At 46.5% G+C, this 15,365-nt stretch overlaps 1 protein-coding gene across 6 annotated transcripts in view; it reads right to left on the bottom strand.

Moving 5' to 3' along the window:
- DAB1 (DAB adaptor protein 1) overlaps window positions 1-15,365 on the bottom strand; it is a 285,116-nt gene that overhangs the window by 182,093 nt on the left and 87,658 nt on the right. For 3 of the 6 annotated variants that reach the window (XM_054165126.1, XM_054165125.1, XM_009902180.2), the window contains exon 1: window positions 14,945-15,219. The exons of 2 other annotated variants lie outside the window; for them this stretch is intronic. The gene's annotated coding sequence lies outside the window, so the exon portion shown is untranslated. Of the gene's footprint in view, window positions 1-14,944; window positions 15,220-15,365 lie in introns of those variants that run through there. One more of the 6 variants, XM_009902179.2, reaches the window with a different exon arrangement.

Below are 15,365 nucleotides of genomic sequence, written 5' to 3'. Positions count from 1 at the left end.
GCTGAGAAGGTTTTCTCCAGTTCTTGCAACTGAAGCACAAGCTGAAGTCCATCTGAATGCACAATTCATTCCACTGAGCACTGTGCTCTCCCTAATACACCCAGACTAGCCAACCTCTTCCAGGAAGCAATTTCTGGAACAATCAGGACTCTCATACAGTTTAACAAGATTAATACACACTGTGTCATCACATCTGCATCTTATCTCATGCAGGGATACTAAATTGTTTAAGGATGCAGTCCAACAGAAATGTCAGCGCTGACCAAAACTTGTAGAACAATCTTCTGTAACTCTAGGCTGGACTTTTGAGCACTGATTTATTAATGTGAAACACAATCACAGAATCACAAAATGTTAGAGGTTGGAAGGGACCTCCAGAGATCATCCAGTCCAACCCCCCCTGCCAAAGCAGGATCACCCAGGACAGTCTGCACAGGAATGCATCCAGGCAGGTTTTGAAAGTCTCCAGAGAAGGAGACTCCACAACCTCTCTGGGCAGCCTCTTCCAGTGCTCTGTCACCCTCACTGTAAAGAAGTTTCTCCTTATGTTGAGGTGAAACCTTCTATGTTCCAGCTTGTACCCATTGCTCCTTGTCACTGTATACCACCAAAAAGAGCTTGGCCCCCTCCACTTGACACCCACTTCTCAGGTATTCATAGACATTGATAATGTCCCCTCTCAGCCTTCTCAAGACTAAACAGCCCCAGGTCTCTCAGTCTCACTTCGTAGGGGAGGTGCTCAAGTCCCCTAATCATCCTTATAGCTCTCTGTTGGACTCTCTCACTGGGAAGCCCAAACCTGGTGTGGTCTCACTAGGGCAGAGTAGAGGGGAAGAACCACCTCCCTAGACCCGCTGGCTACACTTTTCTTGATGCACCCCAGGATACCATTGGCTCTCTTGGCCATAAGGGCACATTGCTGTCCCATGGAGAACTTGCTGCTTTCCAGGACTCCAAGGTCTTTCTCTGTGGAGCTGCTCTTTCCTAACATGTACTGGCGCCTGCAGTTATTCTTCCCCAGGTTCAGGACCCTGCACTCTTCATGAACTTCATGAAGTTCCCTTTCACCCAGCTCTCCATCTCTTTGGATGGCAGCACAGCCTAACAGGGTGCTGGCTATTACAGAGCTATCACAAACCACTTCTGTTCCTGTTGATTCTAACTTAACAACCTAACAGTTGCAGCATTCATGACTGAACCAGGAAGGAAATCCTCAGAAATCCTGGTTCCAGTTTGTTTGTGTTTATCCAGCATTGTTTGAATATACAACAGTAAGCCTACACTGACCCCCTGAACCCCCTGACCCCCTACACTGAACCCCTGGAGAAGAAACCATAGGTACCCTAAGTTCTTAGAAACCAACACACTTCCTGATGGTTTCCTGATGCCTGGTTCTCCTAACAAATCAAACACAAGATAGTCTTGGAAGAATCCCAATGTTGGTCTCTCTCATGAAAATGTATGTCCACAGATCTCATTACAGACTGGGGGATGATGGAATTGAGAGCAACCCTGAAGAAAAGAACTTGAGGGTGCTGGTGGGTGAGAAGCAGGACGTAAGCCAACAGTGGTCACTTGCAGCCCAAAAGGGCAACAGCATCCTGGGCTGCAGCAAAAGCAGCGTGGCCAGCAGGTCCAGAGAGGGGATTCTGCCACTTCGCTCTGCTCTGGTGAGACCTCACCTGCAGTACTGCATCTGGAGCCTTCAACACAGAAAGAACATGGACTTGATAGACAGGAGGGCCACAAAAGTGATCAGGAGACTGGAGCACCTCTGCTATGAGGGCAGGCTGAGGGAGCTGGGGTTGTTCAGCCTGGAGAAGAGAAGGCTCTGGGGAGACCTAATAGCAACCTTCCAGTACCTGAAGCGGGCTACAAAAAGGCTGAAGAAGGACTGCTTCCAAAGGCCTGAGGTGACAGAATGAGGGGCAATGGTTTAAAATGAGGAAAGAGCAGATATAGATTGGTTATTAGGAACAAGTTCTGCACCATGAGGGTAGTGCTGGAACACTGCAACAGGTTGCACAGGGAGCTAGTTGAGGCCTCATCCCTGGAGATATTCAAGGCTCAACATAGCTCTGAGCATCCGGATCTAGTGCAGGATGTCCCTGTTCAGTGCAGGGGGGTTGGACTAGATAAGCTTTGGAGGTCTCTTCCAACCCAAACCATTCTATCATTCCATGACAATACAAACAAATAATGGCTGTGAAGCAGCCAAAAATAGTGTCGCATAGTCCACCAAAGTGAGAAAAAAAACAGCTCAGAGGTGCCCCATGACAGACACTAAAATGGATATGCCAGCTGCTTTCCTCATTGTCTGTGTGTAAATTCTATACTCATTTCCAACCACTGAGAAGAAAATCAACACTGTATTCATTCAGACAATTTATTCTTCTGTTATTGGACCCACAGAACAAATGACAGCAACCTGTGCTATTTTCCTTCTCTGTACTGCATTAATTCCCATCTCCACCAAAAAAGTTCCATCTGCAAATACTGATTAGCAGAATCAGCCACCCACAAGGTTTATGGGTCATATGCAATCTGTTGTTTGAACTAAAGATGATCTTTGCAATAAAGAACAGCGTTGGCTCTCTGCAGAGGCTCGAGCAATATTTTGATGTTTGATACACATGGTCTGCTCCCCCAGATTTCTGCTGCCTGGAAAGTGCAAGGCAACTAGAATTCAGCGACCGAGAACAGGAATCTTCTCACCTAAATTCTACCTGTCAGCACTGGGCATCTTGTCTAAGCTAATGAATTAGGCTTAAAGAATACTGAGTGAGAACTAGCCCATAGAGAGTCCTCTCTCTGCCATCTCTTCACCTTACCCAAGACGAAACATTACACAAGAATGAAACACAAAAGCAGCATTCAAAAGGGACATCCACACAGAGGTAGCTTGTTGGATCAACAGTCCTGCCACCAAAAAAAAACCCAACAGAGCTCCTTTATGAAGATCACTTGGTGGTCTTTGTCAAACCCAACATCACGAGTACTGAAGTCTCAGACCTGTTTTGTGGCTGTGCTGGAGTTATTTTTCTAGTGCTGTTTCACAGCATAAAGAGGATTTCACATCCTCTCCAGGATCATCCTGCACCGAAATCCAGAAACTGAAGCTTGGCACAGTGGGATTCGCTCAATAACAATTCTCACTTTTCTCTGAGGATCTGTGTGCACCAAAATCAATTAGCATTTGCTACAAACGTACCATAGCAACAGCGGACAAGCCCCCATTTGATGTAAATCAGTGTGGCTCTTCTGACTTGAAAGAAGTTTAGCGCATTTCATCAGCTGTAACTCTCACACGGGCCTTTCAATAGTTCACTCCGGCACTAGGGAGGTAAGGATCATAAGATTTGAGTGCCAGGAACAGTAAGTGGTCAATTCAATTTGTTATCCTCTTTAGAACTTCTCCAACATTTTATTCCTCTTGTTTTTACAGAAGAAAGAAAAACAGGCCTGAATATATGAAAACCACCACGGCGGGTGGAAAACTGTCCTGAAGCCACAATCCCAGGTTTCATTACTTCAGCAGCCACAAAACAAAGCCATTCAGAAAATCATCTTTATGAAACTCACTGACATTTTGCCACTGCTTTTAAGCTTAAGCAAACTGCCAACATGCTGCGTGAAGTAGCAATTCCTGTTGATTTGTTTTGTATTAATTAGAGAGTAATTAAAAAGGGGAGTCCCTGTTGCAATCATCTACCAGGTGTTTCGGGACAATAAGCAGAGGCCCTCACATTTTCAAACGATGCTGCCAGTGTTACCGCGGCACACTGACCACACTTACTAATGCATGCATGTTTAGGGAAGAAAATCCTAGCATGGGAAAAATCTTAATTACATGAAAAAAGGGGGAAGAAACCTCCACCTACTAGGAAGAACCTTGATATCAGTACTACGGCTCCTATAGTTTCATAGAATCTTAGAATGGCTTAGGTCGGAAGGGACTTCACAGATCATCTACTCCAACCTCCCCACCATGGACAGGGACACCTCGCAACTAGACTCGGCTGCTCAAGGCCTCATCCAACCTGGCCTTCAACACTCCCAGAGAAGAAGCATCCAAAACCTTCCTGGGCAGCCTATTCCAGAGTCTCACCACCCTTGTACTGAAGGACTTCTTCCTAAGATCCAGTCTAATCCTGCTCTCCCTCAGCTTCAAACCATTCCCCCTTGTCCTATTGCTAGACACTCTTACGAAAAAAGTCCCTCTGCAGCCTTCCTGTAGGATCCCTTCAGTTATTGGAAGGCAGCTCTAAGGTCTCCCTGGAGTCTTCTCTGCTTCAGGCTGAACAACCCCAGCTCCCTCAGCCTAATAAGTTAAGACATGACCACCTAACAGGTCATCCAATACTGCCATTGAAAGGTTCGGGTTTGCTAATACACCTCCGAGCTTCAAGAAATTGACATAAAAGGCAGCAACAATGAAACCAACTTAACTGTGTGTTTTGTTACATAAAGGAATAGAAAGGGAAATTGAAATGTTAATAAAATATTCACTGCATTGACTGCTGATGGACTAAATAGCAGTAGAATTTCAGGAGTATTAGCTGGAGTGCATTAAAGTTTAAAAGTATTTTGCCTTTTTTTTTCCTAATTACCTTTATGCTTGGGTTAATCATGTAGCTGGTGGGAAATCCAGCCCTGAATCCTCTAGGGAAGTCCAAGCTCTCAGCACATTAGCAGCTCATCACCCTTAACTTTAAGGACAGGCAAAGACCTAGGCTGAGGGAGCTGGGGTTGCTCAGCCTGGAGTAGAGAAGGCTCTGGGCAGACCTAATAGCAGCCTTCCAGTGTCTAAAGGGTGCTGCAAGAAGACTGCAGAGGGACTGTTTACAAAGGCCTGCAGTGATAGGATGAGGGGCAAGGGCATCAATCTAGAGAGGTGTAGAATTAGATTGGATGTCAGGAACAAGTTCTTTACCATGAGGGTAGTGGAACACTGGAACAGGTTGCCCTTAGAGGTGGTTGGGGCCCCATCCCTGGAGATATTCAAGGTGAGGTGCAACAGGGCTCTGGGCAACCTGATCTAGTTGAGGATGCCCCTGCTGACTGCAGAGCTGGTTTGACTAAACAATCTTTGGAAGTCCCTTCCAACCCAGACCATTCTGTGATCAAGAAATCAGTCTCCTATACCACCACAGCAACAAGCAAAATACAGTATGTTACAAATTATTTGGTTTGTGGTTTTACAAAGCAATCGAGATGAGGCTGAACCTGAAATTCTTTAGGTTAACTACCTGTTAAAAATTAGTCATCATCATCCTAAACACAGAGCAAGTTTTCCTTTCCTTTCCATCAATAATGACAGATGACTGTGAAAGAGAATTAAAGGAAAGGTATGAACTCAATAAGGGGACAATTCAGTGACCCACTCCATGCTAATCTGGCAAAAAACACATGTCAGCTGAACTGTTATGGCCAGGCTCCAGGCAGAGACTGACAGGTCCTGGAAACACTGTCAGATTACTAACACACAGTCTGCTCCTGCATGAGTACTGAATCCTGCTGGCTTGGATCTCCTCATTCTGGCTTGAGCTCAGGAAATACTTCAGGCACCTATATAAGTCCAATGAAGGTTAAGCAAGTAGAAGTTTTTCTTGACTATTTTAACACAGCTTATTAAGAGCCACATTTCAAGTACCCAGGAAACTTTTTTAATGTATGGTATGTAAAGACCACTCACATTTTATTCCTCTTAGGTACTTCAAGTACTTTAAAAAAAATGATAAAACAATCAACATACCTGCTATTCTTGAGTAATCAACCTACCAACAGGCTAGAAGATAGTTATATAAAAGAAGAATAAGAAATGTGTAGGGCATCAGCTGGATTCCCAGTAATTCCAGTTCTTCATTTTCAAATGGGCATCTCTCACAGAATCACAGAATGTTAGGGGTTGGAAGGGACTTCAAAAGATCATCCAGGCCAACCCCCCTGCCAGAGTAGGTCATTCAGGAACACATTCAGGTGGGTTTTGAAAGTCTCCAGAGAAGGAGACTCTACAACCTCTCTGGGCAGCCTGCTCCAGGGCTCTGCCATCCTCACAACAAAAAAAATTTTCCCTTCTGTTCCTGTGGAACCTCCTCTGCTCCAGCTTGCACCCACTGCCCCTTGTCCTATCACAGGACATCACTGAGCAGAGCCTGGCTCTGTCCTTCCCACACTGCCCTGTACATCTTTATCAACATGAATGAGGTCACCCCTCAGGCTCCTCTTCTCCAAGCTGAAGAACCCCAGCTCCCTCAGCCTTTCCTCAGCAGAGAGATGTTCCACTGCCTTCAGCACCTTTGTGGCTCTGCGCTGGACTCTTCCAAGCAGTTCCCTGAGGTCCTTCTTGAACTGAGGGGCCCAGAACTGGACAAAATAGTCCAGATGCAGCCTCAGCAGGGCAGAGTAGAGGGGCAGGAGAACTTCTCTCAATTTACTCACCACACCCCTTCTAATCCACCCCAGGATGCCTTTGGCCACAAGGGCACATTGCCAGCTCATGGTCATCATTCTATCTACCAGAACCCCCAGGTCCCTTTCCCATACATTGTTCTCCAACAGGGCAATCCCCACCTATAATGGTCCATGGGGTTGAACTTTCCCAGACTCTACACTTGTCTTTGTATATATTTGAAGTCTTTGCACTTGCAAACTCTTCAGATAAATCTACACATGTCCACCACCTCATTTAAATGGATTGATAAAATCGCCTTTGGTAGGCACCATTACAACAGCCACAGGTTCAAGAAGCTACTGTAAGCTGTACCTTTGTAAGTCAATTTTCAACCAACAGCAGCTGGTGTGAGTGCAGCTATGGAAACAGATGACTAGGTAAAATAAAGTCATTTTCTGATGACTTGAACATAGTAAGACTGCAAAAGCCACTGTGGTTTTCAAACTTCATGCACTTGCTGGAAAGTAAACATTTCAAATCCAGTCTCTTAAGGGGGCCTACAAGAAAACTGGCGAGGGACTTTTTAGGGTGTCAGATAATGACAGGACTGGGGTGAATAAAATACAACTAGAAATGGGTAGATTCAAATTGGATGTTAGGAAGAAATTCTGCACCAGGAGGGTGGTTGAGACACCGGAACAGGTTGCCCAGGGAGGTGGTGGAAGCCTCATCCCTGGAGGTTTTGAAGGTCAGGCTGGATGTGGCTGTGAGCAACCTGATGTAGTGTGGGGTGTCCCTGCCCATGGCAGGAGTGGTGGATCCTTGAGGACCCTTCCAACCCTAACAATTTTATGATTCTATAATACTATACTCTAAAGTTTTATTAACTGATAGTCTTACTACCCAGTATTGGTCAGTATGCAATATTTTTCCATTAAAAAGATCCAAAAAATCAAGTTTCACAACCAATCATCTTCACTCTGGATTTTCTTCCTAGTTCAGTATGTTGTGAAACTTAGAGAGAGCCAGAAATCAAAAACTGCAGCTATATGATGCTGTGAGAATTAGGAAAGGATCTGTTCAAGAAGTTATTTTGGTTTCAAATAGCATTAGCATGGGCCAAGAACATTCTACAGCATGTTAATTTGGTTTTTCTTCCCATGCTGACCACACACAGTCCAAGAAAAGTGTAACCTCATAGGATTTGTTCCACAGCAAGAAAAGAAGAAAGATCTTTCTTATTTTGCAGAGATCTGAAACAAGAAGAGCCACATGGGGACTGTCAAACCCATTAACTCGCTCATCACTCACCCCTTCGAAGGGGTTGCTTTGTGCTCAGCTGTCCTCAAATGGAAGTGAAGGCAAAAACAATCTCCAAGTGGAAAACCAAAAAGTTTTAAGCACTGTACTTTAGAAGAGATGGACTTGGAAACGGAAACACAACTCTTGTCAAAAGAGATTTAAGCAAAATTAGAAGAGTCCTGCTGCTGGGATATTCAAACACCAAAGAACTGTTTGCAGGTAACTGGCCATGTGAAACAGCAGCAGGAGAAAATAGTCAGTGGGACATGCAAGGTCAGGCAGCCTCTCTGTTACACCCCTGGTGTGAGCACCCAGCAAGCAGCACACCTCTCTGCCTTGCAGGATGGGACAGAAATGTGACCAGGGGAACAGGGAGAGGATTCTGCCCCTTTGCTCTGAGACCCCCACCTCCAGCTCTGAATCCAGCCCTGGTGCCCCCAGAATTAGAGGGACATAGAACTGCTGGAGTGGGTCCAGAGGAAGCCACAAAGAGGATTAAGGAGCTGAAGAACCTGCCCTATGGGAACAGGCTAAGAGAGTTGGGGCTGTTCAGCATTGCTCCAGGGAGACCTTAGAGCAGCCTTCCAGTACCTGAAGGGGGTCTGCTAAAAACCTGGGGAGGGACTTCTTACAAGGGCTTGTAGTGACAGGAGAAGAGGGAATGGATGGAAGTGTTGAGGAGGGCAGATTTAGACTGGATTTTAGGAAGAAATTCTTGACACTGAGGGTGATGAAACACTGGAACCCGTCACCCAGGGAGGTTGTGGATGCCCCCTCTCCCTGGAGGCGTTCAAGGCCAAGCTGGATGAGGCCTTGAGCAACCTGGTCTAGTGGAAGGTGTCTGCCCATGGCAGAGGAGGTTGAACTAAATGATCTTTAAGATTCCTTCCAACCCAATCCATTCTATGAAAGAACTGTGGCAATTTCTGCAGACCCACAACTTTCCTAAGCTTTCCAAGAATAAAATTCTGCAGGTTTAAGAAGTTCTTTCCCAAAACATAAATATGCATAGACGGACAGATAAGACTGCTAAGATTTCAGACTGTATCACTGGACCTAACACAAACAGGCTGATGGGTCCTACTGCCTAGAGAATAACACCGGAAGGGGGACTTGCACACCAGGAATTGCTATAGAGTCCACAACTGCAGTGCCTGGATGCTAATCAGCTCCCAATTAGCTTCAAAGCATGCCGGCCTCAACAAATACATTCAGCACCACTTATCATCAGCAACCCTACAAAGACAAACTGCAGCAATCACCTATAGCAAAGCACATCTACCATCACGCTGGTGACAAAGATATTTCTACTGCTTTTTTTGCTACAAAACACATTTTGGGGAGATTCCAGCTCCATCTTGAGTAATAATGGAAGGACTATGTACTAGAGGACTCCTGATTACCCTCAGTATTAAACAATGATACATTCAGGTAGGAATAATTCCAGCAGCCTTAGCATTAACATCCTGATTGTCTGCCTTTTCACAAACGTCCTCTAAATGTAATTCTCCAGTAACTACTCACTGAGGAAAAAAGCACCTCCTAAAACCACAGGGGCATTGCCTAACATCTAAATCTGAAGTTTGTGCAAGACAGCAATATGTCTGTTAAAAGACAACAAAATGGCAAGCACACGTGCATGATAGGATTATTTGATTCAATACAATGTAAATTAGGTCAGGCTCCTCTTTGGAGGATTCTGTGTCAAGAACTAGGTAGTCCACTAAATTTCTATTCATTTGCCTTCAGGCTTGGGGAATTTGCAAAGACTCTCAGGAAACTGATGTTCTTCTACCCACAGGAGTAATCACTATTTGGGGGTGTGTGGAAATCTCTCCGTGTATCTGCCTGACAGTATCTGGAGACCAGAAAAATCTTTGTATAATGAAGAGAGCAGCTAATAAACCTTTGCACGTATGTAACACATGCATGCATGATTCCATACACAGAAAGAGACAAATTTCAGTGCTTTTGTCTACTTAGGTATTACACTGCCCTACCTTTTTTTTTTTTTACATTGTATATATCCTTAAGAAAAGTAAGCATCCCTGCATCCTCATTAAACCAACAGTAATGGAGAGACAGAAGCAGCACTATCTGTACCAAGCACAAAGGATTACAGGCTGGAAACTCTGCCCTGAGCCTGCTTCCCAGCAGGCTCCTCCCGCTCAGGAACATTGCATTTTTTAAAAGCTTACTCACAGTTAGCATCCCTTCTGATTCTATAAACAACTGAAGGAAATCTTTGTGCCTCCAAGGACCGCAAGACCATGCCAACAACTTCACATATCTATGAAGGGGACTGAGTCAGAGCAAGATGTGACAAGTAGCCCTTCAGCAGTCCTGATGCTCCACTGTGCGTGGATGTGGTTAGGACACACAGCTGAGTCCGAGCAGCTAGGTCTTGGATAGCTGCTTCCCCTGCAGCGGGGACATGACAGCCTACAGCTTCTGCACCTGCACAGACATACAATTGGTCATGCCAGGGTAGCAGCTCTGCTCTAACTCCTCAGAAAGCAATACACTGATTAAGAGACAAAGCTGACAGGCACCTCTCTGATCTGGTTCTTCTGAATGGCACACATCCAGAAACAGATCCACCTCTGAGAATCAGTTGTGCAGACCCCACCATCGCCAGCAAGGCTCGCACCAGCAGATCCCGACAGAGGATTTGTGAGTGCAACTGAACCACTGAAAATAAAGAGACAGGGAAAGACTTTTCACTACAACCATTTTTACACAAGTTCTTACAATGTTTGTTGTTTAAACAATGGAAAGCTCTTTGCAAACAGAAGGGGGGGAAGTTTCATACAGCACAGTTAAGCCAATGAACACTCCTTGCACCTGTAGTGCTTGAAAATCTGTTTGATGGCTGCATAAAGTGAGGCTGCACGCAGTACAACGTGGTTAGCCTTTCTGGAACTCACACTATTGGCTTGACTCACATATGTAGCAATTCTGCTGCCTTTAAACAGAAATGGAGGATTGACTCATGGATGAAATTCTTAAACCACCACCATGAAATGTAATTTTGCTGCAGCTAGACTGGGCAAAAGGCATTGTTAAGGGCAAAAGACAGAGTTGCAGGTCCTCTATGTGACAAGTTCAAGTGCAATGATGAAAATGTTTCAACCTGATTCATTACTTGGTGTAGAAGATATGCTTTTATTCTGAGTATTTTGATACAGTAGAATGGAAACAGGGCAGCTGATGAAGTCAAGGACTCCCTTACAAAGGCTGGCAAATTTGCAGAACAGCACTTGAGGTTCAGATTATCTCCTCTTATACCCATGTAACTGCATGGAAAGCATTTGCAAGTGGTACAATTAAAAACACACAAAAAAAGAAAAGGAAAGGGAAAAAAAGAAACAAACAAATCCAAAAAACCCAGAACAGAATACTGAACTAACCAGCTTGGAAAAGGCCTCAGAAATCATCAAGCCCAACCTATCACCCAACACCATCTAATCAACCAAACCATGGCACTAAGTGCCTCATCCAGTCTCTTTTTAAACACCTCCAGTGATGGTGACTCCACCATCTCCCTGGGCAGCACATTCCAATGGCCAGCCTGTCTTTCTGGGAAGAATTTCCTCAACCTTGGCACAATTGAAGTCCAGGCTGTGATTTCAGTGTCAGTTAAAAAGACTTAAGTGACAACTTGGAATAATGAAGATCCCAAGAAATGGAGAACTGCAGTGCTTTCCCAGATCACACCATGCTTCAATCTTGCGCTGTAAGTACCAATGGCAACATACTCAATTTCATCCCTTTTGTCCCAGCCACCAAACCTGCTTTCATATTTCATCCAATGACTGCTTCACCAGAAGGGCCCAGCTCTTCCTTCACACTGTATGAGGAGATGGGTGTCCAGCATAGGCTCCTGGAAGACTTCCCTGGAATTACACAAGTAAATATTCCTACTGCTGCACTACACATTGCAAGGCCTTACACCTCCTTTTGGGAGCCAGCACCTGGCATCTTTGCACTTCATCTTCCTAACCATAAAACCAGGATAGTGCCTGACTTATTTTACCTCACAAACCCACCAGGCAGATGAATGCTTTAAATACAGAACTAGTACTGTAAGAATGGAGCCACAGAAGCACTGAAGACAAGCACTACTCAAATCATATCAAACAGAACAGGACATATGAGAGAGCAAGTAATAACACACTTTTATTCCAAAGTAATTGGCTGAGCAAATGTATTGTGATCTAGCAACTCTGATTAATTTTGCAAGAATGCTTGGGTAGTGTTTATAAAACCCAAGTCATTACCTTGACTAAACATTGACTTGGACAGTTAACTTTAACCATCAAGACCTTGACTAAATATTGACTGGGAAAGTTAATTTGAACTACAAAGTCTAGAAGATCTTGGGCCCCTTCACTAGTATTTGCTATCACTTTAAAAGGTAAACACAGTTGTAAAAATGGAGGTTCTCCCACCTAACCAATATTTAACTGGGGAGCTTGGCTGCTGCTAAATTCAACACAACTACCTTGCAAAATAGGAAATCTAAAATATTTAAAAGAAAAATGGGCCTGTTATGGCTGAGAGAAAAGGTTAATCTCCCTGTGTTTTGCTTGAGCAAGGACCCCTTGAAAGTATTAAAAAAGAATCAGAAGGTTCATGGCTTAAAATTATTGATATTTATGCAAGAGTCTTCCCATATATCTTTAAAGATCTGTCTGCCAAAAGAGCAAAGCAGGCTGACCACCAGGACTGAGTTCATTCTGCTGTCTCTGCTTTGGAAGCCATTACTTCAAATCTACATCTTCCACTATTGGTGTCACTTCATCATGTGAAGCCAAGGGTCAAAGGACATGCACAGGGCCTTTCACTAGCTGAGCTAAAAAAAAAATATAATAAAAAGAAGAAAATCAATTTCAATCCTCCTAAGATGAAACCACTGATGTGTGCAGTCACTAAAGTCCCAAAGGTAATCCTACAAGAAAACATGATGGTGTCCTCCATCACTGTGCTCAGATACTGCTCAAGTGCAGCAAAGCCACCTATGAGCTATAGCCCAAGATCAGCATCTGCATCAAAACATTCCACACAATACATCTCAACTTCTAGACCAACGTGAACAGTGCATTTTAAATCTGCAAGGAAACAAAGTGCTAATGACAAAGGGGCAAGGAATCTTCTGTTTCAGGAGGGTGTTCCCTAAAGAAATAAACGTAAGGGCTGTGAATCCAGCACTAACTCCTCTACAATTTCATTTCAAGAGTCTGAAAGTGACTTTTAGCTTTGTGCCTTAATTTCTTTTAAAATATATCAGCTGCCCTTAGCACAATGAAAAACAGCTTAAGAGCAATTATGAAAGATATAAATCTCAAACATGAGCAGAAATACCAAACCAACTGGTGAAAACGTGCTCTTCCATTATTCTATAGTAAGGAACAGATTGATGCTGGTGTTATGGGGGGGGAAGGAGGGGGGTAGGGTGGGTCAGGGTGGGGAATGAAAGAACAATAAACAATATGATCATCAGTCGTTTAACACAGGCTGTGTCTTGCAACGGAAACATACTGTGAAACAGCTTGCAAGATAAGCTTCATCAACGATTAGTAATTTTTATTCCGTTTGAGTGGCTGAAAACAATAAACATGATTAAATGCTTCAGACATGCATTCAGAATTCAGACAAATGGCAAAGAGTTCCAAGAACTTTGCTTGTAAAACTACTTTGAGGAAAGACCTAAAAAAAAAAAATAGCCTAACAGGTTTGAAACATACAATACAACTGAAGTTCACAGCGAAATTAACAACTTTCCATTCATCTGCAAGCTTCACCACTGTCCCAAGCAATAATAAGCTTCGTTAATTATTGTTCAGGCGAGTGCTGGTCCCAGCGCCCTACATCACTACTGTACCATTCATACAGGCATTTCAAATGTGCCGGTCTTAAGTATGAGCTCCCGTGGCGTGAAACACCCTTGAAAAGCACAAAAGAAAGAAGTGGCCCTGGCTCCCGGGGAGTTCACAGTCCCGAGCTTGCCCTGCCAGCCCTTGCAGGCTCTGCCGCGACTCTGCTGCTCCAGCCTGGCAGCCAGCCCGTGCGCACCTTCCCCAGACCGCAGCAATGCGTTTGGAACTTTAACTAATTCAAGGCTGGCTGGTTAAGCTGTTTACGGAGACTCGGTGGCCGTGCACTAGTACAAAAGAAAAAAAGCACCCAAAGAATTCAGATCTGATCTCTTTTTTTTCGGTTGTTTTGGTTTCTTGGATTTGTGTCGTGTCGTCCCCCCGCCCCGCGAAGGGCCATGAAGATGAGGCACATGAACCCACTGCATTCCAAAAAGCAGCTGCTCACTTCACGCACTTCTTTGACCGCACACCGCTGGAAAGCGAGGGCCTGGGGGCTGCTGCTCAAGCACCAGGCGGCGGAGCAGTCCCCGCAGCGAGCCCGTCCAGCTCCCCACCGCCCTCCGGCCAGCGGCCCCCCGGCTCCAGGCGCTATTGCTCCGCCGCTCCTCAGCGCGGCGTCTCCCGCTTCTGCTGCATCTTCCCGGGGAAGGCAGCGACGGCGCAGCCGAGTCGCCGCTGGGCTCGCTGCCCGGGGGCCGGGCCCTGACCGGCAGCCGGGGGCAGCCTCTTTACCGGCCCCGCCGAGGGAAGCGGGACACCGCCGCGACCGAAGGGTGCCATCGGCGCTTACCACTGGCGGGCAGCAGCGGCTGAAGATACCGAACGCGGAGCGGCTGCACACCCAGCCCGTGGAGCCCCGCGGAGCAGCCCCGGGGACACCCCGGCGCGGTGGGGGCGGCGCGGCGGTGGAAATCCCGTAGCCGCATAGCGTCTGTTGATCCCTCTTACATTTTTTTGCTAGCCCACCCCACTCCAAGGGACGGTGCGTCCAGGCTGGGGGGCAGAGAAAAGCCGCCTGCGCGCCGCAACTCGGCTGGGAGAGGGAAAGTCGCCCAACCCGCTCCCCTCCAAACCGGCAAGTTCCCACGACTCGCAGGAGATTTCAGCCCTGTCCCTCCCCACCGTGTGATGGGAGAGAATGAGCAAAAAAGAAACCCAAAAAAAACACCACCAAAACTTCCTCCAGAGAGAGCAGCTATCCTCCGTAAGTGCCGCGGGGAGAGCGGGTCCCCGCTCACACTGGGTAGCAGCGCATCCCACCACCAGCGCACCCCGGGGCGCAGACCCTGCCCCACCGCACCTGCCGACGCGCCCGGCCCGAGCTCGGGCACCCCCGGCTCCGGCCGCCGAAGGAAGCTGGCACCCTCACCTGCCCCAGCGACCCCTCTCCTCCTCGCATTCCTCTGCTCCCCATCGTGGGCGCAGCAGCTGCTGTTATTCCTTAGGATACACATGGCTCGTCCATGCTGGGAGAGCCGCCTTCCCGCGTCGCCTGCCCTCTCCGGCCCCCGCCAGTGCGCCGCTGAGGCCAGAGGGTGGGGAAAAGGGGGAGGTGTGTGGCAGAGGAAAACTGCTGATGAGGGGTCGATCTCCTCCTCCTCCTCCTCCTTCTCCTCTCCTAGGGCTTGGGGTCTCGGCGCCGCTGATGCAGCTGGGCAGGGAGAAGGGGGGCGGGGGCTAGCTGGGCTTTCCCCGCTTAGAGCCGGGGGGAGGAGGGCGCGCCCGTTCGTCCCCCAACCAGTCACTCGCGTCTGGGACACCCACCCCTCGTGGGAGGGAGCGCCCGGCGG

The sequence above is a fragment of the Dryobates pubescens genome, chromosome 11 (assembly GCF_014839835.1).
Source record: "Dryobates pubescens isolate bDryPub1 chromosome 11, bDryPub1.pri, whole genome shotgun sequence".
NCBI lineage: Eukaryota > Metazoa > Chordata > Aves > Piciformes > Picidae > Dryobates > Dryobates pubescens.
This window is presented reverse-complemented; position numbering and strand designations above follow the sequence as displayed.